We start from the raw sequence: 25,789 nt of genomic DNA on the forward strand, positions 1-25,789 counted from the left end.
GCGTCAGGACAAGTAGGGTTAGCGTCAGGACAAGTAGGGTTAGCGTCAGGACAACTAGGGATAGCGTCAGAACAACTAGGGTTAGCGTCAGGACAAGTAGGGTTAGCGTCAGGACAACTAGGGTTAGCGTCAGGACAAGTAGGGTTAGTGTCAGGACAACTAGGGTTAGCGTCAGGACAACTAGGGTTAGCGTCAGGACAACTAGGGTTAGCGTCAGGACAAGTAGGGTTAGCGTCAGGACAAATAGGGTTAGCGTCAGGACAACTAGGGTTAGCGTCAGGACAACTAGGGTTAGCGTCAGGACAAGTAGGGTTAGCGTCAGGACAACTAGGGTTAGCGTCAGGACAACTAGGGTTAGCGTCAGGACAAGTAGGGTTAGCGTCAGGACAACTAGGGTTAGCGTCAGGACAAGTAGGGTTAGCGTCAGGACAAGTAGGGTTAGCGTCTGGACAACTAGGGTTAGCGTCAGGACAACTAGGGTTAGCGTCACGACAAGTAGGGTTAGCGTCAGGACAACTAGGGTTAGCGTCAGGACAACTAGGGTTAGCGTCAGGACAACTAGGATTAGCGTCAGGACAACTAGGGTTAGCGTCAGGACAACTAGGGTTAGCGTCAGGACAACTAGGGTTGGCGTCAGGACAACTAGGGTTGGCGTCAGGACAACTAGGGTTAGCGTCAGGACATCTAGGGTTGGCGTCAGGACAACTAGGGTTGGAGTCAGGACAACTAGGGTAGGCGTCAGGACAACTAGGGTTAGCGTCAGGACAACTAGGGTTAGCGTCAGGACAACTAGGGTTAGCGTCAGGACAACTAGGGTTAGAATCAGGACAAGTAGGGTTAGCGTCAGGACAAGTAGGGTTAGCGTCAGGACAAGTAGGGTTAGCGTCAGGACAACTAGGGTTAGCGTCAGGACAACTAGGGTTAGCGTCAGGACAACTAGGGTTATCGTCAGGACAACTCGGGTTAGCGTCAGGACAACTCGGGTTAGCGTCAGGACAACTCGGGTTAGCGTCAGGACAAGTAGGGTTAGCGTCAGGACAAGTAGGGTTAGCGTCAGGACAACTAGGGTTAGCGTCAAGACAACTAGGGTTAGCGTCAGGACAACTAGGGTTAGCGTCAGGACAACTAGGGTTAGCGTCAGGACAAGTAGGGTTAGAGTCAGGACAACTAGGGTTAGCGTCAGGACAACTAGGGTTAGCGTCAGGACAAGTAGGGTTAGCGTCAGGACAAGTAGGGTTAGCGTCAGGTCAAGTAGGGGTAGCGTCAGGACAAGTAGGGTTAGCGTCAGGACAACTAGGGTTAGCGTCAGGACAACTAGGGTTAGCGTCAGGACAAGTAGGGTTAGCGTCAGGACAAGTAGGGTTAGCGTCAGGACAACTAGGGTTAGCGTCAGAACAACTAGGGTTAGCGTCAGGACAAGTAGGGTTAGCGTCAGGACAACTAGGGTTAGCGTCAGGACAAGTAGGGTTAGTGTCAGGACAACTAGGGTTAGCGTCAGGACAACTAGGGTTAGCGTCAGGACAACTAGGGTTAGCGTCAGGACAAGTAGGGTTAGCGTCAGTACAACTAGGGTTAGCGTCAGACAACTAGGGTTAGCGTCAGGACAAGTAGGGTTAGCGTCAGGACAAGTAGGGTTAGCGTCAGGACAAGTAGGGTTAGCATCAGGACAACTAGGGTTAGCGTCAGGACGATTAGGGTTAGCGTCAGGACGACTAGGGTTAGCGTCAGGACAACTTGAGTTAGCGTCAGGACAACTAGGGTTACCGTCAGGACGACTAGGGTTAGCGTCAGGACAACTAGGGTTAGCGTCAGGACAACTCGGGTTAGCGTCAGGACAACTAGGGTTAGCGTCAGGACAACTAGGGTTAGCGTCAGTACAACTAGGGTTAGCGTCAGGACAAGTAGGGTTAGCGTCAGGACAACTAGGGTTAGCGTCAGGACAACTAGGGTTAGCGTCAGGACAACTAGGGTTAGCGTCAGGGCAAGTAGGGTTAGCGTCAGGTCAACTACGGTTAGCGTCAGGACAACTAGGGTTAGCCTCAGGACAACTAGGGTTAGCGTCAGGACAACTAGGGTTAGCGTCAGGACAACTAGGGTTAGCGTCAGTACAACTAGGGTTAGCGTCAGGACAACTAGGGTTGGCGTCAGGACAAGTAGGGTTAGCGTCAGGACAACTAGGGTTAGCGTCAGGACAACTAGGGTTAGCGTCAGGACAAGTAGGGTTAGCGTCAGGACAAGTAGGGTTAGCGTCAGGACAAGTAGGGTTAGCGTCAGGACAACTAGGGTTAGCGTCAGGACAACTAGGGTTAGCGTCAGGACAACTAGGGTTAGCGTCAGGACAACTAGGGTTAGCGTCAGGACAACTAGGGTTAGCGTCAGGACAACTAGGGTTAGCGTCAGGACAACTAGGGTTAGCGTCAGGACAAGTAGGGTTAGCGTCAGGACAACTAGGGTTAGCGTCAGGACAACTAGGGTTAGCATCAGGACAAGTAGGGTTAGCGTCAGGACAACTAGGGTTAGCGTCAGGACAACTAGGGTTAGCGTCAGGACAAGTAGGGTTAGCGTCAGGACAACTAGGGTTAGCGTCAGGACAACTAGGGTTAGCGTCAGGACAACTAGGGTTAGCGTCAAGACAACTAGGGTTAGCTTCAGGACAAGTAGGGTTAGCGTCAGGACAACTAGGGTTAGCGTCAGGACAACTAGGGTTAGCGTCAGGACAAGTAGGGTTAGCGTCAGGACAAGTAGGATTAGCGTCAGGACAACTAGGGTTAGCGTCAGGACAACTAGGGTTAGCGTCAGGACAACTAGGGTTAGCGTCAGGGCAACTAGGGTTAGCATCAGGACAACTAGGGTTAGCATCAGGACAACTCGGGTTAGCGTCAGGACAACTCGGGTTAGCGTCAGGACAACTCAGGTTAGCGTCAGGACAAATCGGGTTAGCGTCAGGACAACTCGGGTTAGCGTCAGGACAACTCGGGTTAGCGTCAGGACAACTCGGGTTAGCGTCAGGACAAATCGGGTTAGCGTCAGGACAACTCGGGTTAGCGTCAGGACAACTCGGGTTAGCATCAGGACAACTCGGGTTAGCGTCAGGACAACTCGGGTTAGCGTCAGGACAACTCAGGTTAGCGTCAGGACAAATCGGGTTAGCGTCAGGACAACTCGGGTTAGCGTCAGGACAACTCGGGTTAGCATCAGGACAACTCGGGTTAGCGTCAGGACAAATCGGGTTAGCGTCAGGACAACTCGGGTTAGCGTCAGGACAACTCGGGTTAGCGTCAGGACAACTCGGGTTAGCGTCAGGACAAATCGGGTTAGCGTCAGGACAACTCGGGTTAGCGTCAGGACAACTCGGGTTAGCGTCAGGACAACTCGGGTTAGCGTCAGGACAAGTAGGGTTAGCGTCAGGACAAGTAGGGTTAGCGTCAGGACAACTAGGGTTAGCGTCAAGACAAGTAGGGTTAGCGTCAGGACAACTAGGGTTAGCGTCAGGACAACTAGGGTTAGCGTCAGGACAACTCGGGTTAGCGTCAGGACAACTCGGGTTAGCGTCAGGACAACTCGGGTTAGCGTCAGGACAAGTAGGGTTAGCGTCAGGACAAGTAGGGTTAGCATCAGGACAACTAGGGTTAGCGTCAAGACAAGTAGGGTTAGCGTCAGGACAACTAGGGTTAGCGTCAGGACAACTAGGGTTAGCGTCAGGACAACTAGGGTTAGAGTCAGGACAACTAGGGTTAGCGTCAGGACAACTAGGGTTAACATCAGGACAAGTAGGGTTAGCATCAGGACAAGTAGGGTTAGCGTCAGGTCAAGTAGGGGTAGCGTCAGGACAAGTAGGGTTAGCGTCAGGACAAGTAGGGTTAGCGTCAGGACAACTAGGGTTAGCGTCAGGACAACTAGGGTTACCGTCAGGACAAGTAGGGTTAGCGTCAGGACAAGTAGGGTTAGCGTCAGGACAACTAGGGTTAGCGTCAGAACAACTAGGGTTAGCGTCAGGACAAGTAGGGTTAGCGTCAGGACAACTAGGGTTAGCGTCAGGACAAGTAGGGTTAGTGTCAGGACAACTAGGGTTAGCGTCAGGACAACTAGGGTTAGCGTCAGGACAACTAGGGTTAGCGTCAGGACAAGTAGGGTTAGCGTCAGGACAAATAGGGTTAGCGTCAGGACAACTAGGGTTAGCGTCAGGACAACTAGGGTTAGCATCAGGACAACTAGGGTTAGCGTCAGGACAACTAGGGTTAGCGTCAGGACAAGTAGGGTTAGCGTCAGGACAACCAGGGTTAGCGTCAGGACAAGTAGGGTTAGCGTCAGGACATCTAGGGTTAGCGTCAGGACAACTAGGGTTAGCGTCAGGACAACTAGGGTTAGCGTCAGGACAACTAGGGTTAGCATCAGGACAACTAGGGTTAGCGTCAGGACAACTAGGGCAAGCGTCAGGACAACTAGGGTTAGCGTCAGGATAACTAGGGTTAGCGTCAGGACAACTAAGGTTAGCGTCAGGACAACTAGGGTTAGCGTCAGGACAACTAGGGTTAGCGTCAGGACAACTAGGGTTAGCGTCAAGACAACTAGGGTTAGCGTTAGGACAACTAGGGTTAGCGTCAGGACAAGTAGGGTTAGCGTCAGGACAAGTAGGGTTAGCGTCAGGACAACTAGGGTTAGCGTCAGGACAACTAGGGTTAGCGTCAGGACAACTAGGGTTAGCGTCAGGACAACTAGGGTTAGCGTCAGGACAACTCGGGTTAGCGTCAGGACAACTCGGGTTAGCGTCAGGACAACTCGGGTTAGCGTCAGGACAACTCGGGTTAGCGTCAGGACAACTCGGGTTAGCGTCAGGACAACTAGGGTTAGCGTCAGGACAACTCGGGTTAGCGTCAGGACAACTAGGATTAGCGTCAGGACAACTAGGGTTAGCGTCAGGACAAGTAGGGTTAGCGTCAAGACAACTAGGGTTAGCGTCAGGACAACTAGGGTTAGCGTCAGGACAACTAGGGTTAGCGTCAGGACAACTCGGGTTAGCATCAGGACAACTCGGGTTAGCGTCAGGACAACTCGGGTTAGCGTCAGGACAACTCGGGTTAGCGTCTGGACAACTCGGGTTAGCGTCAGGACAACTAGGGTTAGCGTCAGGACAAGTAGGGTTAGCGTCAGGACAACTAGGGTTAGCGTCAGGACAACTAGGGCTAGCGTCAGGACAACTAGGGTTAGCGTCAGGACAACTAGGGTTAGCGTCAGGACAACTAGGGTTTAGCATCAGGACAAGTAGGGTTAGCGTCAGGACAACTAGGGTTAGCGTCAGGACAACTAGGGTTAGCGTCAGGACAACTAGGGTTAGCGTCAGGACAAATAGGGTTAGCGTCAGGACAACTAGGGTTAGCGTCAGGACAACTAGGGTTAGCGTCAGGACAAGTAGGGTTAGAGTCAGGACAAGTAGGGTTAGCGTCAGGACAACTAGGGTTAGCGTCAGGACAACTAGGGTTAGCATCAGGACAAGTAGGGTTAGCGTCAGGACAACTAGGGTTAGCGTCAGGACAACTAGCGTTAGCGTCAGGACAAGTAGGGTTAGCGTCAGGACAAGTAGGGTTAGCGTCAGGACAACTAGGGTTAGCGTCAGGACAACTAGGGTTAGCGTCAGGACAACTAGGGTTAGCGTCAGGACAACTAGGGTTAGCGTCAGGACAACTCCGGTTAGCGTCAGGACAACTCGGGTTAGCGTCAGGACAAATCGGGTTAGCGTCAGGACAACTCGGGTTAGCGTCAGGACAACTCGGGTTAGCGTCATGACAACTCGGGTTAGCGTCAGGACAACTAGGGTTAGCGTCAGGACAACTCGGGTTAGCGTCAGGACAACTCGGGTTAGCGTCAGGACAACTAGGGTTAGCGTAAGGACAACTCGGGTTAGCGTCAGGACAAGTAGGGTTAGTGTCAGGACAAGTAGCGTTAGCGTCAGGACAACTAGGGTTAGTGTCAGGACAAGTAGGGTTAGCGTCAGGACAAGTAGGGTTAGCGTCAGGACAACTAGGGTTAACGTCAGGACAACTAGGGTTAGCATCAGGACAACTAGGGTTAGCGTCAGGACAACTAGGGTTAGCGTCAGGACAGCTAGGGTTAGCGTCAGGACAACTAGGGTTAGCGTCAGGACAACTAGGGTTAGCGTCAGGACAGCTAGGGTTAGCGTCAGAACAACTAGGGTTAGCGTCAGGACAACTAGGGTTAGCGTCAGGACAACTAGGGTTAGCGTCAGGACAACTAGGGTTAGCGTCAGGACAACTAGGGTAAGCGTCAGGACAACTAGGGTTAGCGTCAGGAAAACTAGGGTTAGCGTCAGGACAACTAGGGTTAGCGTCAGGACAACTAGGGTTAGCGTCAGGACAACTAGGGTTAGCGTCAGGACAACTAGGGTTAGCGTCAGGACAACTAGGATTAGCGTCAGGACAACTAGGGTTAGCGTCAGGACAACTAGGGTTAGCGTCAGGACAAGTATGGTTAGCGTCAGGACAACTAGGGTTAGCGTCAGAACAACTAGGGTTAGCGTCAGGACAACTAGGGTTAGCGTCAGGACAACTAGGGTTAGCGTCAGGACAACTAGGGTTAGCGTCAGGGCAAGTAGGGTTAGCGTCAGGTCAACTACGGTTAGCGTCAGGACAACTAGGGTTAGCCTCAGGACAAGTAGGGTTAGCGTCAGGACAACTAGGGTTAGCGTCAGTACAACTAGGGTTAGCGTCAGGACAACTAGGGTTGGCGTCAGGACAAGTAGGGTTAGCGTCAGGACAACTAGGGTTAGCGTCAGGACAACTAGGGTTAGCGTCAGGACAAGTAGGGTTAGCGTCAGGACAAGTAGGGTTAGCGTCAGGACAAGTAGGGTTAGCGTCAGGACAACTAGGGTTAGCGTCAGGACAACTAGGGTTAGCGTCAGGACAAGTAGGGTTAGCGTCAGGACAACTAGGGTTAGCGTCAGGACAACTAGGGTTAGCGTCAGGACAACTAGGGTTAGCGTCAGGACAACTAGGGTTAGCGTCAGGACAGCTAGGGTTAGCGTCAGGACAACTAGGGTTAGCGTCAGGAAAACTAGGGTTAGCGTCAGGACAGCTAGGGTTAGCGTCAGAACAACTAGGGTTAGCGTCAGGACAACTAGGGTTAGCGTCAGGACAACTAGGGTTAGCGTCAGGACAACTAGGGTAAGCGTCAGGACAACTAGGGTTAGCGTCAGGAAAACTAGGGTTAGCGTCAGGACAACTAGGGTTAGCGTAAGAACAACTAGGGTTAGCGTCAGGACAACTAGGGTTAGCGTCAGGACAACTAGGGTTAGCGTCAGGACAACTAGGATTAGCGTCAGGACAACTAGGGTTAGCGTCAGGACAACTAGGGTTAGCGTCAGGACAAGTATGGTTAGCGTCAGGACAACTAGGGTTAGCGTCAGAACAACTAGGGTTAGCGTCAGGACAACTCGAGTTAGCGTCAGGACAACTCGGGTTAGCGTCAGGACAACTCGGGTTAGCGTCAGGACAACTCGGGTTAGCGTCAGGACAACTCGGGTTAGCGTCAGGACAAATCGGGTTAGCGTCAGGACAACTCGGGATAGCGTCAGGACAACTCGGGTTAGCGTCAGGACAACTCGGGTTAGCGTCAGGACAAATCGGGTTAGCGTCAGGACAACTCGGGTTAGCGTCAGGACAACTCGGGTTAGCGTCAGGACAACTCGGGTTAGCGTCAGGACAACTCGGGTTAGCGTCAGGACAAGTAGGGTTAGCGTCAGGACAAGTAGGGTTAGCGTCAGGACAACTAGGGTTAGCGTCAAGACAAGTAGGGTTAGCGTCAGGACAACTAGGGTTAGCGTCAGGACAACTAGGGTTAGCGTCAGGACAACTCGGGTTAGCGTCAGGACAACTCGGGTTAGCGTCAGGACAACTCGGGTTAGCGTCAGGACAAGTAGGGTTAGCGTCAGGACAAGTAGGGTTAGCGTCAGGACAACTAGGGTTAGCGTCAAGACAAGTAGGGTTAGCATCAGGACAACTAGGGTTAGCGTCAGGACAACTAGGGTTAGCGTCAGGACAACTAGGGTTAGAGTCAGGACAACTAGGGTTAGCGTCAGGACAACTAGGGTTAACATCAGGACAAGTAGGGTTAGCATCAGGACAAGTAGGGTTAGCGTCAGGTCAAGTAGGGGTAGCGTCAGGACAAGTAGGGTTAGCGTCAGGACAAGTAGGGTTAGCGTCAGGACAACTAGGGTTAGCGTCAGGACAAGTAGGGTTAGCGTCAGGACAAGTAGGGTTAGCGTCAGGACAACTAGGGTTAGCGTCAGAACAACTAGGGTTAGCGTCAGGACAAGTAGGGTTAGCGTCAGGACAACTAGGGTTAGCGTCAGGACAAGTAGGGTTAGCGTCAGGACAACTAGGGTTAGCGTCAGGACAACTAGGGTTAGCGTCAGGACAACTAGGGTTAGCGTCAGGACAAGTAGGGTTAGCGTCAGGACAAATAGGGTTAGCGTCAGGACAACTAGGGTTAGCGTCAGGACAACTAGGGTTAGCGTCAGGACAAGTAGGGTTAGCGTCAGGACAACTAGGGTTAGCGTCAGGACAACTAGGGTTAGCGTCAGGACAAGTAGGGTTAGCGTCAGGACAACTAGGGTTAGCGTCAGGACAAGTAGGGTTAGCGTCAGGACAAGTAGGGTTAGCGTCTGGACAACTAGGGTTAGCGTCAGGACAACTAGGGTTAGCGTCACGACAAGTAGGGTTAGCGTCAGGACAACTAGGGTTAGCGTCAGGACAACTAGGGTTAGCGTCAGGACAACTAGGATTAGCGTCAGGACAACTAGGGTTAGCGTCAGGACAACTAGGGTTAGCGTCAGGACAACTAGGGTTGGCGTCAGGACAACTAGGGTTGGCGTCAGGACAACTAGGGTTAGCGTCAGGACAACTAGGGTTGGCGTTAGGACAACTAGGGTTGGAGTCAGGACAACTAGGGTAGGCGTCAGGACAACAAGGGTTAGCGTCAGGACAACTAGGGTTAGCGTCAGGACAACTAGGGTTAGCGTCAGGACAACTAGGGTTAGCATCAGGACAAGTAGGGTTAGCGTCAGGACAAGTAGGGTTAGTGTCAGGACAAGTAGGGTTAGCGTCAGGACAAGTAGGGTTAGCGTCAGGACAACTAGGGTTAGCGTCAGAACAACTAGGGTTAGCGTCAGAACAACTAGGGTTAGCGTCAGGACAAGTAGGGTTAGCGTCAGGACAACTAGGGTTAGCGTCAGGACAAGTAGGGTTAGTGTCAGGACAACTAGGGTTAGCGTCAGGACAACTAGGGTTAGCGTCAGGACAACTAGGGTTAGCGTCAGGACAAGTAGGGTTAGCGTCAGGACAAATAGGGTTAGCGTCAGGACAACTAGGGTTAGCGTCAGGACAACTAGGGTTAGCGTCAGGACAAGTAGGGTTAGCGTCAGGACAACTAGGGTTAGCGTCAGGACAACTAGGGTTAGCGTCAGGACAAGTAGGGTTAGCGTCAGGACAACTAGGGTTAGCGTCAGGACAAGTAGGGTTAGCGTCAGGACAAGTAGGGTTAGCGTCTGGACAACTAGGGTTAGCGTCAGGACAACTAGGGTTAGCGTCACGACAAGTAGGGTTAGCGTCAGGACAACTAGGGTTAGCGTCAGGACAACTAGGGTTAGCGTCAGGACAACTAGGATTAGCATCAGGACAACTAGGGTTAGCGTCAGGACAACTAGGGTTAGCGTCAGGACAACTAGGGTTGGCGTCAGGACAACTAGGGTTGGCGTCAGGACAACTAGGGTTAGCGTCAGGACAACTAGGGTTGGCGTCAGGACAACTAGGGTTGGAGTCAGGACAACTAGGGTAGGCGTCAGGACAACTAGGGTTAGCGTCAGGACAACTAGGGTTAGCGTCAGGACAACTAGGGTTAGCGTCAGGACAGCTAGGGTTAGCATCAGGACAAGTAGGGTTAGCGTCAGGACAAGTAGGGTTAGCGTCAGGACAACTAGGGTTAGCGTCAGGACAACTAGGGTTAGCGTCAGGACAACTAGGGTTAGCATCAGGACAACTAGGGTTAGCGTCAGGACAACTCGGGTTAGCGTCAGGACAACTCGGGTTAGCGTCAGGACAAATCGGGTTAGCGTCAGGACAACTCGGGTTAGCGTCAGGACAACTCGGGTTAGCGTCATGACAACTCGGGTTAGCGTCAGGACAACTAGGGTTAGCGTCAGGACAACTCGGGTTAGCGTCAGGACAACTCGGGTTAGCGTCAGGACAACTAGGGTTAGCGTAAGGACAACTCGGGTTAGCGTCAGGACAAGTAGGGTTAGTGTCAGGACAAGTAGCGTTAGCGTCAGGACAACTAGGGTTAGTGTCAGGACAAGTAGGGTTAGCGTCAGGACAAGTAGGGTTAGCGTCAGGACAACTAGGGTTAACGTCAGGACAACTAGGGTTAGCATCAGGACAACTAGGGTTAGCGTCAGGACAACTAGGGTTAGCGTCAGGACAGCTAGGGTTAGCGTCAGGACAACTAGGGTTAGCGTCAGGACAGCTAGGGTTAGCGTCAGAACAACTAGGGTTAGCGTCAGGACAAGTAGGGTTAGCGTCAGGACAACTAGGGTTAGCGTCAGGACAACTAGGGTTAGCGTCAGGACAACTAGGGTAAGCGTCAGGACAACTAGGGTTAGCGTCAGGAAAACTAGGGTTAGCGTCAGGACAACTAGGGTTAGCGTCAGGACAACTAGGGTTAGCGTCAGGACAACTAGGGTTAGCGTCAGGACAACTAGGGTTAGCGTCAGGACAACTAGGATTAGCGTCAGGACAACTAGGGTTAGCGTCAGGACAACTAGGGTTAGCGTCAGGACAAGTATGGTTAGCGTCAGGACAACTAGGGTTAGCGTCAGAACAACTAGGGTTAGCGTCAGGACAACTAGGGTTAGCGTCAGGACAACTAGGGTTAGCGTCAGGACAACTAGGGTTAGCGTCAGGGCAAGTAGGGTTAGCGTCAGGTCAACTACGGTTAGCGTCAGGACAACTAGGGTTAGCCTCAGGACAACTAGGGTTAGCGTCAGGACAACTAGGGTTAGCGTCAGTACAACTAGGGTTAGCGTCAGGACAACTAGGGTTGGCGTCAGGACAAGTAGGGTTAGCGTCAGGACAACTAGGGTTAGCGTCAGGACAACTAGGGTTAGCGTCAGGACAAGTAGGGTTAGCGTCAGGACAAGTAGGGTTAGCGTCAGGACAAGTAGGGTTAGCGTCAGGACAACTAGGGTTAGCGTCAGGACAACTAGGGTTAGCGTCAGGACAAGTAGGGTTAGCGTCAGGACAACTAGGGTTAGCGTCAGGACAACTAGGGTTAGCGTCAGGACAACTAGGGTTAGCGTCAGGACAACTAGGGTTAGCGTCAGGACAGCTAGGGTTAGCGTCAGGACAACTAGGGTTAGCGTCAGGAAAACTAGGGTTAGCGTCAGGACAGCTAGGGTTAGCGTCAGAACAACTAGGGTTAGCGTCAGGACAACTAGGGTTAGCGTCAGGACAACTAGGGTTAGCGTCAGGACAACTAGGGTAAGCGTCAGGACAACTAGGGTTAGCGTCAGGAAAACTAGGGTTAGCGTCAGGACAACTAGGGTTAGCGTAAGAACAACTAGGGTTAGCGTCAGGACAACTAGGGTTAGCGTCAGGACAACTAGGGTTAGCGTCAGGACAACTAGGATTAGCGTCAGGACAACTAGGGTTAGCGTCAGGACAACTAGGGTTAGCGTCAGGACAAGTATGGTTAGCGTCAGGACAACTAGGGTTAGCGTCAGAACAACTAGGGTTAGCGTCAGGACAACTCGAGTTAGCGTCAGGACAACTCGGGTTAGCGTCAGGACAACTCGGGTTAGCGTCAGGACAACTCGGGTTAGCGTCAGGACAACTAGGGTTAGCGTCAGGACAACTAGGGTTAGCGTCAGGACAACTAGGGTTGGCGTCAGGACAACTAGGGTTGGCGTCAGGACAACTAGGGTTAGCGTCAGGACAACTAGGGTTGGCGTCAGGACAACTAGGGTTGGAGTCAGGACAACTAGGGTAGGCGTCAGGACAACTAGGGTTAGCGTCAGGACAACTAGGGTTAGCGTCAGGACAACTAGGGTTAGCGTCAGGACAGCTAGGGTTAGCATCAGGACAAGTAGGGTTAGCGTCAGGACAAGTAGGGTTAGCGTCAGGACAACTAGGGTTAGCGTCAGGACAACTAGGGTTAGCGTCAGGACAACTAGGGTTAGCATCAGGACAACTAGGGTTAGCGTCAGGACAACTCGGGTTAGCGTCAGGACAACTCGGGTTAGCGTCAGGACAAATCGGGTTAGCGTCAGGACAACTCGGGTTAGCGTCAGGACAACTCGGGTTAGCGTCATGACAACTCGGGTTAGCGTCAGGACAACTAGGGTTAGCGTCAGGACAACTCGGGTTAGCGTCAGGACAACTCGGGTTAGCGTCAGGACAACTAGGGTTAGCGTAAGGACAACTCGGGTTAGCGTCAGGACAAGTAGGGTTAGTGTCAGGACAAGTAGCGTTAGCGTCAGGACAACTAGGGTTAGTGTCAGGACAAGTAGGGTTAGCGTCAGGACAAGTAGGGTTAGCGTCAGGACAACTAGGGTTAACGTCAGGACAACTAGGGTTAGCATCAGGACAACTAGGGTTAGCGTCAGGACAACTAGGGTTAGCGTCAGGACAGCTAGGGTTAGCGTCAGGACAACTAGGGTTAGCGTCAGGACAACTAGGGTTAGCGTCAGGACAGCTAGGGTTAGCGTCAGAACAACTAGGGTTAGCGTCAGGACAACTAGGGTTAGCGTCAGGACAACTAGGGTTAGCGTCAGGACAACTAGGGTTAGCGTCAGGACAACTAGGGTAAGCGTCAGGACAACTAGGGTTAGCGTCAGGAAAACTAGGGTTAGCGTCAGGACAACTAGGGTTAGCGTCAGGACAACTAGGGTTAGCGTCAGGACAACTAGGGTTAGCGTCAGGACAACTAGGGTTAGCGTCAGGACAACTAGGATTAGCGTCAGGACAACTAGGGTTAGCGTCAGGACAACTAGGGTTAGCGTCAGGACAAGTATGGTTAGCGTCAGGACAACTAGGGTTAGCGTCAGAACAACTAGGGTTAGCGTCAGGACAACTAGGGTTAGCGTCAGGACAACTAGGGTTAGCGTCAGGACAACTAGGGTTAGCGTCAGGGCAAGTAGGGTTAGCGTCAGGTCAACTACGGTTAGCGTCAGGACAACTAGGGTTAGCCTCAGGACAACTAGGGTTAGCGTCAGGACAACTAGGGTTAGCGTCAGTACAACTAGGGTTAGCGTCAGGACAACTAGGGTTGGCGTCAGGACAAGTAGGGTTAGCGTCAGGACAACTAGGGTTAGCGTCAGGACAACTAGGGTTAGCGTCAGGACAAGTAGGGTTAGCGTCAGGACAAGTAGGGTTAGCGTCAGGACAAGTAGGGTTAGCGTCAGGACAACTAGGGTTAGCGTCAGGACAACTAGGGTTAGCGTCAGGACAAGTAGGGTTAGCGTCAGGACAACTAGGGTTAGCGTCAGGACAACTATGGTTAGCGTCAGGACAACTAGGGTTAGCGTCAGGACAACTAGGGTTAGCGTCAGGACAGCTAGGGTTAGCGTCAGGACAACTAGGGTTAGCGTCAGGAAAACTAGGGTTAGCGTCAGGACAGCTAGGGTTAGCGTCAGAACAACTAGGGTTAGCGTCAGGACAACTAGGGTTAGCGTCAGGACAACTAGGGTTAGCGTCAGGACAACTAGGGTAAGCGTCAGGACAACTAGGGTTAGCGTCAGGAAAACTAGGGTTAGCGTCAGGACAACTAGGGTTAGCGTAAGAACAACTAGGGTTAGCGTCAGGACAACTAGGGTTAGCGTCAGGACAACTAGGGTTAGCGTCAGGACAACTAGGATTAGCGTCAGGACAACTAGGGTTAGCGTCAGGACAACTAGGGTTAGCGTCAGGACAAGTATGGTTAGCGTCAGGACAACTAGGGTTAGCGTCAGAACAACTAGGGTTAGCGTCAGGACAACTCGAGTTAGCGTCAGGACAACTCGGGTTAGCGTCAGGACAACTCGGGTTAGCGTCAGGACAACTCGGGTTAGCGTCAGGACAACTCGGGTTAGCGTCAGGACAAATCGGGTTAGCGTCAGGACAACTCGGGATAGCGTCAGGACAACTCGGGTTAGCGTCAGGACAACTCGGGTTAGCGTCAGGACAAATCGGGTTAGCGTCAGGACAACTCGGGTTAGCGTCAGGACAACTCGGGTTAGCGTCAGGACAACTCGGGTTAGCGTCAGGACAACTCGGGTTAGCGTCAGGACAAGTAGGGTTAGCGTCAGGACAAGTAGGGTTAGCGTCAGGACAACTAGGGTTAGCGTCAAGACAAGTAGGGTTAGCGTCAGGACAACTAGGGTTAGCGTCAGGACAACTAGGGTTAGCGTCAGGACAACTCGGGTTAGCGTCAGGACAACTCGGGTTAGCGTCAGGACAACTCGAGTTAGCGTCAGGACAAGTAGGGTTAGCGTCAGGACAAGTAGGGTTAGCGTCAGGACAACTAGGGTTAGCGTCAAGACAAGTAGGGTTAGCATCAGGACAACTAGGGTTAGCGTCAGGACAACTAGGGTTAGTGTCAGGACAACTAGGGTTAGAGTCAGGACAACTAGGGTTAGCGTCAGGACAACTAGGGTTAACATCAGGACAAGTAGGGTTAGCATCAGGACAAGTAGGGTTAGCGTCAGGTCAAGTAGGGGTAGCGTCAGGACAAGTAGGGTTAGCGTCAGGACAAGTAGGGTTAGCGTCAGGACAACTAGGGTTAGCGTCAGGACAAGTAGGGTTAGCGTCAGGACAAGTAGGGTTAGCGTCAGGACAACTAGGGTTAGCGTCAGAACAACTAGGGTTAGCGTCAGGACAAGTAGGGTTAGCGTCAGGACAACTAGGGTTAGCGTCAGGACAAGTAGGGTTAGCGTCAGGACAACTAGGGTTAGCGTCAGGACAACTAGGGTTAGCGTCAGGACAACTAGGGTTAGCGTCAGGACAAGTAGGGTTAGCGTCAGGACAAATAGGGTTAGCGTCAGGACAACTAGGGTTAGCGTCAGGACAACTAGGGTTAGCGTCAGGACAAGTAGGGTTAGCGTCAGGACAACTAGGGTTAGCGTCAGGACAACTAGGGTTAGCGTCAGGACAAGTAGGGTTAGCGTCAGGACAACTAGGGTTAGCGTCAGGACAAGTAGGGTTAGCGTCAGGACAAGTAGGGTTAGCGTCTGGACAACTAGGGTTAGCGTCAGGACAACTAGGGTTAGCGTCACGACAAGTAGGGTTAGCGTCAGGACAACTAGGGTTAGCGTCAGGACAACTAGGGTTAGCGTCAGGACAACTAGGATTAGCGTCAGGACGACTAGGGTTAGCGTCAGGACAACTAGGGTTAGCGTCAGGACAACTAGGGTTGGCGTCAGGACAACTAGGGTTAGCGTCAGGACAACTAGGGTTGGCGTTAGGACAACTAGGGTTGGAGTCAGGACAACTAGGGTAGGCGTCAGGACAACTAGGGTTAGCGTCAGGACAACTAGGGTTAGCGTCAGGACAACTAGGGTTAGCGTCAGGACAACTAGGGTTAGCATCAGGACAAGTAGGGTTAGCGTCAGGACAAGTAGGGTTAGTGTCAGGACAAGTAGGGTTAGCGTCAGGACAAGTAGGGTTAGCGTCAGGACAACTAGGGTTAGCGTCAGAACAACTAGGGTTAGCGTCAGAACAACTAGGGTTAGCGTCAGGACAAGTAGGGTTAGCGTCAGGACAACTAGGGTTAGCGTCAGGACAAGTAGGGTTAGTGTCAGGACAACTAGGGTTAGCGTCAGGACAACTAGGGTTAGCGTCAGGACAACTAGGGTTAGCGTCAGGACAAGTAGGGTTAGCGTCAGGACAAATAGGGTTAGCGTCAGGACAACTAGGGTTAGCGTCAGGACAACTAGGGTTAGCGTCAGGACAAGTAGGGTTAGCGTCAGGACAACTAGGGTTAGCGTCAGGACAACTAGGGTTAGCGTCAGGACAAGTAGGGTTAGCGTCAGGACAACTAGGGTTAGCGTCAGGACAAGTAGGGTTAGCGTCAGGACAAGTAGGGTTAGCGTCTGGACAACTAGGGTTAGCGTCAGGACAACTAGGGTTAGCGTCACGACAAGTAGGGTTAGCGTCAGGACAACTAGGGTTAGCGTCAGGACAACTAGGGTTAGCGTCAGGACAACTAGGATTAGCATCAGGACAACTAGGGTTAGCGTCAGGACAACTAGGGTTAGCGTCAGGACAACTAGGGTTGGCGTCAGGACAACTAGGGTTGGCGTCAGGACAACTAGGGTTAGCGTCAGGACAACTAGGGTTGGCGTCAGGACAACTAGGGTTGGAGTCAGGACAACTAGGGTAGGCGTCAGGACAACTAGGGTTAGCGTCAGGACAACTAGGGTTAGCGTCAGGACAACTAGGGTTAGCGTCAGGACAGCTAGGGTTAGCATCAGGACAAGTAGGGTTAGCGTCAGGACAAGTAGGGTTAGTGTCAGGACAAGTAGGGTTAGCGTCAGGACAACTAGGGTTAGCGTCAGGACAACTAGGGTTAGCGTCAGGACAACTAGGGTTAGCGTCAGGACAACTCGGGTTAGCGTCAGGACAACTCGGGTTAGCGTCAGGACAACTCGGGTTAGCGTCAGGACAAGTAGGGTTAGCGTCAGGACAAGTAGGGTTAGCGTCAGGACAACTAGGGTTAGCGTCAAGACAACTAGGGTTAGCGTCAGGACAACTAGGGTTAGCGTCAGGACAACTAGGGTTAGCGTCAGGACAAGTAGGGTTAGAGTCAGGACAACTAGGGTTAGCGTCAGGACAACTAGGGTTAGCGTCAGGACAAGTAGGGTTAGCGTCAGTACAAGTAGGGTTAGCGTCAGGTCAAGTAAGGGTAGCGTCAGGACAAGTAGGGTTAGCGTCAGGACAAGTAGGGTTAGCGTCAGGACAACTAGGGTTAGCGTCAGGACAACTAGGGTTAGCGTCAGGACAAGTAGGGTTAGCGTCAGGACAAGTAGGGTTAGCGTCAGGACAACTAGGGTTAGCGTCAGAACAACTAGGGTTAGCGTCAGGACAAGTAGGGTTAGCGTCAGGACAACTAGGGTTAGCGTCAGGACAAGTAGGGTTAGTGTCAGGACAACTAGGGTTAGCGTCAGGACAACTAGGGTTAGCGTCAGGACAACTAGGGTTAGCGTCAGGACAAGTAGGGTTAGCGTCAGTACAACTAGGGTTAGCGTCAGACAACTAGGGTTAGCGTCAGGACAAGTAGGGTTAGCGTCAGGACAAGTAGGGTTAGCGTCAGGACAAGTAGGGTTAGCATCAGGACAACTAGGGTTAGCGTCAGGACGATTAGGGTTAGCGTCAGGACGACTAGGGTTAGCGTCAGGACAACTTGGGTTAGCGTCAGGACAACTAGGGTTACCGTCAGGACGACTAGGGTTAGCGTCAGGACAACTAGGGTTAGCGTCAGGACAACTCGGGTTAGCGTCAGGACAACTAGGGTTAGCGTCAGGACAACTAGGGTTAGCGTCAGTACAACTAGGGTTAGCGTCAGGACAAGTAGGGTTAGCGTCAGGACAACTAGGGTTAGCGTCAGGACAACTAGGGTTAGCGTCAGGACAACTAGGGTTAGCGTCAGGGCAAGTAGGGTTAGCGTCAGGTCAACTACGGTTAGCGTCAGGACAACTAGGGTTAGCCTCAGGACAACTAGGGTTAGCGTCAGGACAACTAGGGTTAGCGTCAGGACAACTAGGGTTAGCGTCAGTACAACTAGGGTTAGCCTCAGGACAACTAGGGTTGGCGTCAGGACAAGTAGGGTTAGCGTCAGGACAACTAGGGTTAGCGTCAGGACAACTAGGGTTAGCGTCAGGACAAGTAGGGTTAGCGTCAGGACAAGTAGGGTTAGCGTCAGGACAAGTAGGGTTAGCGTCAGGACAACTAGGGTTAGCATCAGGACAACTAGGGTTAGCGTCAGGACAACTAGGGTTAGCGTCAGGACAAGTAGGGTTAGCGTCAGGACAACTAGGGTTAGCGTCAGGACAACTAGGGTTAGCGTCAGGACAACTAGGGTTAGCGTCAGGACAAGTAGGGTTAGCGTCAGGACAACTAGGGTTAGCGTCAGGACAACTAGGGTTAGCGTCAGGACAAGTAGGGTTAGCGTCAGGACAACTAGGGTTAGCGTCAGGACAAGTAGGGTTAGCGTCAGGACAACTAGGGTTAGCGTCAGGACAACTAGGGTTAGCATCAGGACAAGTAGGGTTAGCGTCAGGACAACTAGGGTTAGCGTCAGGACAACTAGGGTTAGCGTCAGGACAAGTAGGGTTAGCGTCAGGACAACTAGGGTTAGCGTCAGGACAACTAGGGTTAGCGTCAGGACAACTAGGGTTAGCGTCAAGACAACTAGGGTTAGCTTCAGGACAAGTAGGGTTAGCGTCAGGACAACTAGGGTTAGCGTCAGGACAACTAGGGTTAGCGTCAGGACAAGTAGGGTTAGCGTCAGGACAAGTAGGATTAGCGTCAGGACAACTAGGGTTAGCGTCAGGACAACTAGGGTTAGCATCAGGACAACTAGGGTTAGCGTCAGGGCAACTAGGGTTAGCATCAGGACAACTAGGGTTAGCATCAGGACAACTCGGGTTAGCGTCAGGACAACTCGGGTTAGCGTCAGGACAACTCGGGTTAGCGTCAGGACAAATCGGGTTAGCGTCAGGACAACTCGGGTTAGCGTCAGGACAACTCGGGTTAGCATCAGGACAACTCGGGTTAGCGTCAGGACAACTCGGGTTAGCGTCAGGACAACTCAGGTTAGCGTCAGGACAAATCGGGTTAGCGTCAGGACAACTCGGGTTAGCGTCAGGACAACTCGGGTTAGCATCAGGACAACTCGGGTTAGCGTCAGGACAAATCGGGTTAGCGTCAGGACAACTCGGGTTAGCGTCAGGACAACTCGGGTTAGCGTCAGGACAACTCGGGTTAGCGTCAGGACAAATCGGGTTAGCGTCAGGACAACTCGGGTTAGCGTCAGGACAACTCGGGTTAGCGTCAGGACAACTCGGGTTAGCGTCAGGACAACTCGGGTTAGCGTCAGGACAAGTAGGGTTAGCGTCAGGACAAGTAGGGTTAGCGTCAGGACAACTAGGGTTAGCGTCAAGACAAGTAGGGTTAGCGTCAGGACAACTAGGGTTAGCGTCAGGACAACTAGGGTTAGCGTCAGGACAACTCGGGTTAGCGTCAGGACAACTCGGGTTAGCGTCAGGACAACTCGGGTTAGCGTCAGGACAACTCGGGTTAGCGTCAGGACAAGTAGGGTTAGCGTCAGGACAAGTAGGGTTAGCATCAGGACAACTAGGGTTAGCGTCAAGACAAGTAGGGTTAGCGTCAGGACAACTAGGGTTAGCGTCAGGACAACTAGGGTTAGCGTCAGGACAACTAGGGTTAGAGTCAGGACAACTAGGGTTAGCGTCAGGACAACTAGGGTTAACATCAGGACAAGTAGGGTTAGCATCAGGACAAGTAGGGTTAGCGTCAGGTCAAGTAGGGGTAGCGTCAGGACAAGTAGGGTTAGCGTCAGGACAAGTAGGGTTAGCGTCAGGACAACTAGGGTTAGCGTCAGGACAACTAGGGTTACCGTCAGGACAAGTAGGGTTAGCGTCAGGACAAGTAGGGTTAGCGTCAGCACAACTAGGGTTAGCGTCAGAACAACTAGGGTTAGCGTCAGGACAAGTAGGGTTAGCGTCAGGACAACTAGGGTTAGCGTCAGGACAAGTAGGGTTAGTGTCAGGACAACTAGGGTTAGCGTCAGGACAACTAGGGTTAGCGTCAGGACAACTAGGGTTAGCGTCAGGACAAGTAGGGTTAGCGTCAGGACAAATAGGGTTAGCGTCAGGACAACTAGGGTTAGCGTCAGGACAACTAGGGTTAGCGTCAGGACAAGTAGGGTTAGCGTCAGGACAACTAGGGTTAGCGTCAGGACAACTAGGGCTAGCGTCAGGACAAGTAGGGTTAGCGTCAGGACAACTAGGGTTAGCGTCAGGACAAGTAGGGTTAGCGTCAGGACAAGTAGGGTTAGCGTCTGGACTACTAGGGTTAGCGTCAGGACAACTAGGGTTAGCGTCAGGACAAGTAGGGTTAGCGTCAGGACAACTAGGGTTAGCGTCAGGACAACTAGGGTTAGCGTCAGGACAACTAGGATTAGCGTCAGGACAACTAGGGTTAGCGTCAGGACAACTAGGGTTAGCGTCAGGACAACTAGGGTTGGCGTCAGGACAACTAGGGTTGGCGTCAGGACAACTAGGGTTAGCGTCAGGACAACTAGGGTTGGCGTCAGGACAACTAGGGTTGGAGTCAGGACAACTAGGGTAGGCGTCAGGACAACTAGGGTTAGCGTCAGGACAACTAGGGTTAGCGTCAGGACAACTAGGGTTAGCATCAGGACAACTAGGGTTAGCGTCAAGACAAGTAGGGTTAGCGTCAGGACAACTAGGGTTAGCGTCAGGACAACTAGGGTTAGCGTCAGGACAACTAGGGTTAGAGTCAGGACAACTAGGGTTAGCGTCAGGACAACTAGGGTTAACATCAGGACAAGTAGGGTTAGCATCAGGACAAGTAGGGTTAGCGTCAGGTCAAGTAGGGGTAGCGTCAGGACAAGTAGGGTTAGCGTCAGGACAAGTAGGGTTAGCGTCAGGACAACTAGGGTTAGCGTCAGGACAACTAGGGTTACCGTCAGGACAAGTAGGGTTAGCGTCAGGACAAGTAGGGTTAGCGTCAGCACAACTAGGGTTAGCGTCAGAACAACTAGGGTTAGCGTCAGGACAAGTAGGGTTAGCGTCAGGACAACTAGGGTTAGCGTCAGGACAAGTAGGGTTAGTGTCAGGACAACTAGGGTTAGCGTCAGGACAACTAGGGTTAGCGTCAGGACAACTAGGGTTAGCGTCAGGACAAGTAGGGTTAGCGTCAGGACAAATAGGGTTAGCGTCAGGACAACTAGGGTTAGCGTCAGGACAACTAGGGTTAGCGTCAGGACAAGTAGGGTTAGCGTCAGGACAACTAGGGTTAGCGTCAGGACAACTAGGGCTAGCGTCAGGACAAGTAGGGTTAGCGTCAGGACAACTAGGGTTAGCGTCAGGACAAGTAGGGTTAGCGTCAGGACAAGTAGGGTTAGCGTCTGGACTACTAGGGTTAGCGTCAGGACAACTAGGGTTAGCGTCAGGACAAGTAGGGTTAGCGTCAGGACAACTAGGGTTAGCGTCAGGACAACTAGGGTTAGCGTCAGGACAACTAGGATTAGCGTCAGGACAACTAGGGTTAGCGTCAGGACAACTAGGGTTAGCGTCAGGACAACTAGGGTTGGCGTCAGGACAACTAGGGTTGGCGTCAGGACAACTAGGGTTAGCGTCAGGACAACTAGGGTTGGCGTCAGGACAACTAGGGTTGGAGTCAGGACAACTAGGGTAGGCGTCAGGACAACTAGGGTTAGCGTCAGGACAACTAGGGTTAGCGTCAGGACAACTAGGGTTAGCGTCAGGACAACTAGGGTTAGCATCAGGACAAGTAGGGTTAGCGTCAGGACAAGTAGGGTTAGTGTCAGGACAAGTAGGGTTAGCGTCAGGACAACTAGGGTTAGCGTCAGGACAACTAGGGTTAGCGTCAGGACAACTAGGGTTAGCGTCAGGACAACTCGGGTTAGCGTCAGGACAACTCGGGTTAGCGTCAGGACAACTCGGGTTAGCGTCAGCACAAGTAGGGTTAGCGTCAGGACAAGTAGGGTTAGCGTCAGGACAACTAGGGTTAGCGTCAAGACAACTAGGGTTAGCGTCAGGACAACTAGGGTTAGCGTCAGGACAACTAGGGTTAGCGTCAGGACAAGTAGGGTTAGAGTCAGGACAACTAGGGTTAGCGTCAGGACAACTAGGGTTAGCGTCAGGACAAGTAGGGTTAGCGTCAGGACAAGTAGGGTTAGCGTCAGGTCAAGTAGGGGTAGCGTCAGGACAAGTAGGGTTAGCGTCAGGACAAGTAGGGTTAGCGTCAGGACAACTAGGGTTAGCGTCAGGACAACTAGGGTTAGCGTCAGGACAAGTAGGGTTAGCGTCAGGACAAGTAGGGTTAGCGTCAGGACAACTAGGGTTAGCGTCAGAACAACTAGGGTTAGCGTCAGGACAAGTAGGGTTAGCGTCAGGACAACTAGGGTTAGCGTCAGGACAAGTAGGGTTAGTGTCAGGACAACTAGGGTTAGCGTCAGGACAACTAGGGTTAGCGTCAGGACAACTAGGGTTAGCGTCAGGACAAGTAGGGTTAGCGTCAGTACAACTAGGGTTAGCGTCAGACAACTAGGGTTAGCGTCAGGACAAGTAGGGTTAGCGTCAGGACAAGTAGGGTTAGCGTCAGGACAAGTAGGGTTAGCATCAGGACAACTAGGGTTAGCGTCAGGACGATTAGGGTTAGCGTCAGGACGACTAGGGTTAGCGTCAGGACAACTTGGGTTAGCGTCAGGACAACTAGGGTTAGCGTCAGGACGACTAGGGTTAGCGTCAGGACAACTAGGGTTAGCGTCAGGACAACTCGGGTTAGCGTCAGGACAACTAGGGTTAGCGTCAAGACAAGTAGGGTTAGCGTCAGGACAAGTAGGGTTAGCGTCAGGACAACTAGGGTTAGCGTCAGGACAACTAGGGTTAGTGTCAGGACAAGTAGTGTTAGCGTCAGGACAACTAGGGTTAGCGTCAGGACACCTAGGGTTAGCGTCAGGACAACTAGGGTTAGCGTCAGGACAAGTAGGGTTAGCGTCAGGACAACTAGGGTTAGCGTCAGGACAACTAGGGTTAGCGTCAGGACAAGTAGGGTTAGCGTCAGGACAACTAGGGTTAGCGTCAGGACAACTAGGGTTAGCGTCAGGACAAGTAGGGTTAGCGTCAGGACAACTAGGGTTAGCGTCAGGACAACTAGGGTTAGCGTCAGGACAACTAGGGTTAGCGTCAGGACAAGTAGGGTTAGCGTCAGGACAACCAGGGTTAGCGTCAGGACAAGTAGGGTTAGCGTCAGGACATCTAGGGTTAGCGTCAGGACAACTAGGGTTAGCGTCAGGACAACTAGGGTTAGCGTCAGGACAACTAGGGTTAGCGTCAGGACAACTAGGGTTAGCGTCAGGATAACTAGGGTTAGCGTCAGGACAACTAGGGTTAGCGTCAGGACAACTAGGGTTAGCGTCAGGACAAGTAGGGTTAGCGTCAGGACAACTAGGGTTAGCGTCAGAACAAGTAGGGTTAGCATCAGGACAACTAGGGTTAGCGTCAGGACAAGTAGGGTTAGCGTCAGGACAACTAGGGTTAGTGTCCGGACAACTAGGGTTAGCGTCAGGACAAGTAGGGTTAGCGTCAGGACAACTAGGGTTAGCGTCAGGACAACTAGGGTTAGCGTCAGGACAACTAGGGTTAGCGTCAGGACAAGTAGGGTTAGCGTCAGGACAACTAGGGTTAGCGTCAGGACAACTAGGGTTAGCGTCAGGGCAACTAGGGTTAGCCTCAGGACAAGTAGGGTTAGCGTCAGGACAACTAGGGTTAGCGTCAGGACATCTAGGGTTAGCATCAGGACAAGTAGGGTTAGCGTCAGGACAACTAGGGTTAGCGTCAGGACAACTAGGGTTAGCGTCAGGACAAGTAGGGTTAGCGTCAGGACAACTAGGGTTAGCGTCAGGACAACTAGGGTTAGCGTCAGGACAAGTAGGGTTAGCATCAGGAAAACTAGGGTTAGCGTCAGGACAAGTAGAGTTAGCGTCAGGACAACTAGGGTTAGCGTCAGGACAACTAGGGTTGGCGTCAGGACAACTAGGGTTAGCGTCAGGACAACTATGGTTAGCGTCAGGACAACTAGGGTTAGCGTCAGGACAACTAGGGTTAGCGTCAGGACAACTAGAGTTAGCGTCAGGACAACTAGGGTTAGCGTCAGGACAAGTAGGGTTAGCGTCAGGACAAGTAGGGTTAGCGTCAGGACAAGTAGGGTTAGCGTCAGGACGACTAGGGTTAGCATCAGGACGACTAGGGTTAGCGTCAGGACGACTAGGGTTAGCGTCAGGACGACTAGGGTTAGCGTCAGGACAACTAGGGTTAGCGTCAGGACGACTAAGGTTAGCGTCAGGACGACTAGGGTTAGCGTCAGGACAACTAGGGTTAGCGTCAGGACAACTAGGGTTAGCGTCAGGACAACTAGGGTTAGCGTCAGGACAAGTAGGGTTAGCGTCAGGACAACTAGGGTTAGCGTCAGAACAAGTAGGGTTAGCATCAGGACAACTAGGGTTAGCGTCAGGACAAGTAGTGTTAGCGTCAGGACAACTAGGGTTAGTGTCCGGACAACTAGGGTTAGCGTCAGGACAAGTAGGGTTAGCGTCAGGACAACTAGGGTTAGCGTCAGGACAACTAGGGTTAGCGTCAGGACAACTAGGGTTAGCGTCAGGACAAGTAGGGTTAGCGTCAGGACAACTAGGGTTAGCGTCAGGACAACTAGGGTTAGCGTCAGGGCAACTAGGGTTAGCCTCAGGACAAGTAGGGTTAGCGTCAGGACAACTAGGGTTAGCGTCAGGACAACTAGGGTTAGCATCAGGACAAGTAGGGTTAGCGTCAGGACAACTAGGGTTAGCGTCAGGACAACTAGGGTTAGCGTCAGGACAAGTAGGGTTAGCGTCAGGACAACTAGGGTTAGCGTCAGGACAACTAGGGTTAGCGTCAGGACAAGTAGGGTTAGCATCAGGAAAACTAGGGTTAGCGTCAGGACAAGTAGAGTTAGCGTCAAGACAACTAGGGTTAGCGTCAGGACAACTAGGGTTGGCGTCAGGACAACTAGGGTTAGCGTCAGGACAACTATGGTTAGCGTCAGGACAACTAGGGTTAGCGTCAGGACAACTAGGGTTAGCGTCAGGACAACTAGAGTTAGCGTCAGGACAACTAGGGTTAGCGTCAGGACAAGTAGGGTTAGCATCAGGACAAGTAGGGTTAGCGTCAGGACAAGTAGGGTTAGCGTCAGGACGACTAGGGTTAGCATCAGGACGACTAGGGTTAGCGTCAGGACGACTAGGGTTAGCGTCAGGACGACTAGGGTTAGCGTCAGGACAACTAGGGTTAGCGTCAGGACGACTAGGGTTAGCGTCAGGACGACTAGGGTTAGCGTCAGGACAACTAGGGTTAGCGTCAGGACAACTAGGGTTAGCGTCAAGACAAGTAGGGTTAGCGTCAGGACAAGTAGGGTTAGCGTCAGGACAACTAGGGTTAGCGTCAGGACAACTAGGGTTAGCGTCAGGACAACTAGGGTTAGCGTCAGGACAACTAGGGTTAGCGTCAATACAAGTAGGGTTAGCGTCAGGACAAGTAGGGTTAGCGTCAGGACAAGTAGGGTTAGCGTCAGGACAACTAGGGTTAGCGTCAGGACAAGTAGTGTTAGCGTCAGGACAACTAGGGTTAGCGTCAGGACAACTAGGGTTAGCGTCAGGACAACTAGGGATAGCGTCAGGACAACTAGGGTTAGCGTCAGGACAAGTAGGGTTAGCGTCAGGACAAGTAGGGTTAGCGTCAGGACAAGTAGGGTTAGCGTCAGGACAACTAGGGTTAGCGTCAGGACAAGTAGGGTTAGCGTCAGGACAACTAGGGTTAGCGTCAGTACAACTAGGGTTAGCGTCAGGACAAGTAGGGTTAGCGTCAGGACAACTAGGGTTAGCGTCAGGACAACTAGGGTTAGCGTCAGGACAACTAGGGTTAGCG

The sequence above is a fragment of the Phyllobates terribilis genome, unplaced genomic scaffold (genome assembly GCF_046119375.1).
Source record: "Phyllobates terribilis strain yellow unplaced genomic scaffold, ASM4611937v1 Scaffold_8__6_contigs__length_399053987, whole genome shotgun sequence".
Taxonomy (NCBI): domain Eukaryota; kingdom Metazoa; phylum Chordata; class Amphibia; order Anura; family Dendrobatidae; genus Phyllobates; species Phyllobates terribilis.